Source organism: Penaeus monodon, unplaced genomic scaffold (genome assembly GCF_015228065.2).
Source record: "Penaeus monodon isolate SGIC_2016 unplaced genomic scaffold, NSTDA_Pmon_1 PmonScaffold_58, whole genome shotgun sequence".
In the NCBI taxonomy this organism is placed as follows: domain Eukaryota; kingdom Metazoa; phylum Arthropoda; class Malacostraca; order Decapoda; family Penaeidae; genus Penaeus; species Penaeus monodon.
This window is the reverse complement of record NW_023660773.1, coordinates 196877-200587: the sequence shown is the minus strand read 5'-3', so window position 1 is coordinate 200587 and position 3711 is coordinate 196877. Positions and strand designations below refer to the sequence as shown.

General features: G+C 31.1%; 1 long non-coding RNA gene across 1 annotated transcript in view; it reads left to right on the top strand.

The window, feature by feature from the left end:
- Positions 1–2922, top strand: part of LOC119571290 — a 5203-nt gene extending 2281 nt beyond the window's left edge. The window contains exon 2 of the long non-coding RNA XR_005228562.1: positions 2878–2922. This is a non-coding gene — a long non-coding RNA (uncharacterized LOC119571290). The remainder of the gene's footprint in view (positions 1–2877) is intronic.
- Positions 2923–3711: the final 789 nt, after the last annotated feature.

Genomic DNA, 3711 nt, shown 5'->3' with positions numbered 1-3711 from the left:
AATAGATAACTTAACAACCATAGAAAAAACTACAGAACTAATAAAAAATATGGCGCTAAAATATTTCCAACTGGAAATAAGAAATCACCAGAATAAACCAAACAAGCCGTGGTGGAATAAAGAATGCCATGATATCATAAAAGAAAAAAACAAAGCATTCAATAAATGGAGAAAGAAACCCACAAAAGAAAACCAATCAACATACAAAAGACTATTAGCAAAAGCTAGATTCACAATAAATCAACGAAAAAAAGAATCTTGGGAAAAGTTCTGCAACTCACTAAATTTTAAAAATCCACCAAGAAAGATCTGGAAGTTCATAAAGAAACTATCAGGAAAAAACACTACAACAGAATATCCTTTAATAGAAAATGATCTGCCTTTAACAAATATAAAACATAAATTAGATAAATTCAAAGAAGAATTAAAAAAAAATAGTATGCAAAAAACCTAAAAAACTTTTGACAGGCTTAGAAAAAGAAAGACTATTCAATCAAAAAGATACAAACGAATTGGACAAAAGACAGTAATAAAAGATGCCAAAAATGATAAAGCCTATGGCCCAGACGAAATTCCTTACGAGTTTTATAAGAACATCCCAGACAACATGACAGAGTCAATTTTAACTAACTTAAACTCTTACTGGACCAGAGGGGAATACCCAGAATCATTAAAAAACGTAATAATAAACCCAATAATAAAGCCCGGAAAAGACCCTTCAGAAGCAAATTCATACAGATTTATAAGCAGAATTTCATGTATCGGCAAAATATATGAAAACATAATAACAAAAAGACTAGTCTGGTGGTTAGAACAAAACAATAAATTAGATAAAGATTTAATAGGCTTCAGACCAAACAGAAGCACCATTGATGCACTACAAATAATTGATAACCATATAAACAAAGCATTCATAGAAAAAAAATATACAATATTAGCATGTATTGATCTAGAAAAAGCTTTTGATACTGTCAATCATGAGGCACTATTGATAAAAATGTCAAAAATAGGAATAACAGGAAAACCTCTAAAATGGATAAATAGCTTATTAGAAAGAAGAACATTCCAAATAATAATTGGTAACCAAAAATCAGATAAAGCAATAATACAAAGGGGAGTCCCCCAAGGATCACCAATTAGCCCAATATTATTCAATATACTAATGAATGATTTAGATTTATCAGAAGGAGTTGAAAAATTATATACGCAGATGACATTAACCTTAGTAACAAGTGATAAAAGCCTAATAGAAGCTTCCACTAAAATTGAAACAGAACTACAAAAATTAAAAGAATGGGCCGATAACTGGGATTTGAAAATAAATTTTACAAAAAGTAAAGTAATGTGTTTTTCAAATAAAAAGATCAATCAACTTCCAAGAATAAAAATAGAAAATACAGAAATTGAATACACTCACAGCCAGAAAATTCTAGGCAAAAACATTTGATGCTCCCAGACTAAAATGGAAAAACCATATAGAAAAAATGAAAGTAGAAATAATAAATAGAATAAACATAATGAAAAAACTTGTCTCATTAAACTGGGGAGCAAACAGAGAAAATCTACTAAAATTCTATAAAATATACATAAAACCAAAAATAGAATACGGAATGACAATTTATGGAGCAGCAAAAGAAACAGAATTTAAAAAACTAGAAACATTACAAAACCAAGTACTTAGACTGGAACTGGATGTTTCAAAAAAACCCCCAATCATAGCTCTTCAAGCAATAACAAACATCCCACCACTATCAATTAGAATTAAAGAACTAGAATGCATACAAATGGTGAAAACCTTAAATAAACCTAATAACATGACAATAAAACAACAAGCAATAAAATGTATAAAAGAATACAACCCCTCAAAGAGACAAAAGATCACTATTACATAGAGCTGCTAAGACAAAAACAAACTTAAACATAGACTTAGCCCTAAATATAACGTCAAATATATCCCCAATACCCCCATGGTATGATATATCCGAGAATATACAAACAAAATTTATGTATAACATAACAAAAAATACCCCTCAAATAATCATTAAGAAACAATACCAGGAATTAACAAATACTACCTACAAAGATTACAATAAAATGTTCACAGACGGTTCAAAGTTAAAAGAACCAGAATCAACCTCAGCAGCCATCTTCATTCAAAACAAAAATATAACAACTATTTGGAAATTACCCCCTAGAATAGAAATCACTCATGCAGAACTATTTGCCATAAAACAAGGACTAGTATATATAACAAACAACAATTTAACACACACAGTAATACTAACAGACTCACAATCATCACTACAACTAATGCAAAACCCCAAACCACAGAACTACAAACAAATCACATATGAAATACAAAAACAAATACATTCACTCACAACACAAAACAAGAAAATAATGTTACAATGGATTCCATCACATAAAAACATAAAGGGAAATGAAATAGTTGATCAAGCTGCAAAGAAAGCTCATGAGATAAACAATCCCATATCCATACCACAAGACACAAAATATACCATAAAAGAAATCAAATCAAAGAACTTAAAACAGTGGGAAATAGAATTAAAGAGAATCCTGAATACAAAAAATTATTTCATCAAAGACAATGATCAAAAACCATGGATCAGAGCTAAATACAGAAAACTAGATACATGTTTAACAAGAATAACAACCAAACACACAAGACTGAAACAACATCTACACAGAATAAAGATGGAAAATGACCCATTGCAGATGGTGCAGGAATCAAGAAGAAAACTATTGAACATATGATACTACACAATGTCCAAGATTCAACTCTCAAAGAACCAAATTTAAAACAAGCTCTCACACAAATTAACATACAAGAATTTAATACAAATCTTCTGATTACAGGCGCAAACCAGACATCGATAATAAAGTACTACATATTGAGACATACAAAGATTTTCCTACAAAGAACAAGATTAATTGACATAATATAAGCAGCAAAAACCAACAAGAGGAGGATCCAGGGGATATAGACAACCACAGTCTAAAACCCTATAACAAGAAAGAAGAAGAAGGAAAAAAAAAAAATTAGCATTTAACCTAGCGACTTCCGTTTGAACCGTCATAGAGCAACATCTATCCCGGTAACTGTGAACTGAAGTGAAGTGTAAACACATGGACGATAATCTCATTCCAGAACCAGGAGAGAGTCCTGGTACATATAAACAAATGGACTATGAAACCCTAAATAACAGAAGACGTAAAACAGTGAAAGCGGACGCGAAACAAAACCACCCTACAAGCAACACCGAAACGAAGAAGCCGGCAGGAACTTCACACAATTCCAAATAGAAATGAATACAACACTAAACCCCCAACAACCAAGTAAGAACGAACCAAAATGTAATACTCATTCAGCTGACAGGAGAATCATTAAGTTCAAACTTTAACAACCCCATCAAATTAACAAATGCTATTAACAACTCAGATTTTCACAAATATATTATTGAAGATTCACTGAGAGTACTGGGTATCGGAAAGGCGATAAGATTTGAGATAGAGGATATTCAAAAGATAAGACCCTTAAAAGAAATGAAAAAACTAGGACAATGGAACATAATTTGCAAACAGCCAGCATCCAGTATGAACACAAACTGCACATATGGAACAATATTCCCAGTGGAAATAGATTTAGATCTAAAAACAATAAAAAGAGAAAATAAGAACACTGGGTCAGAC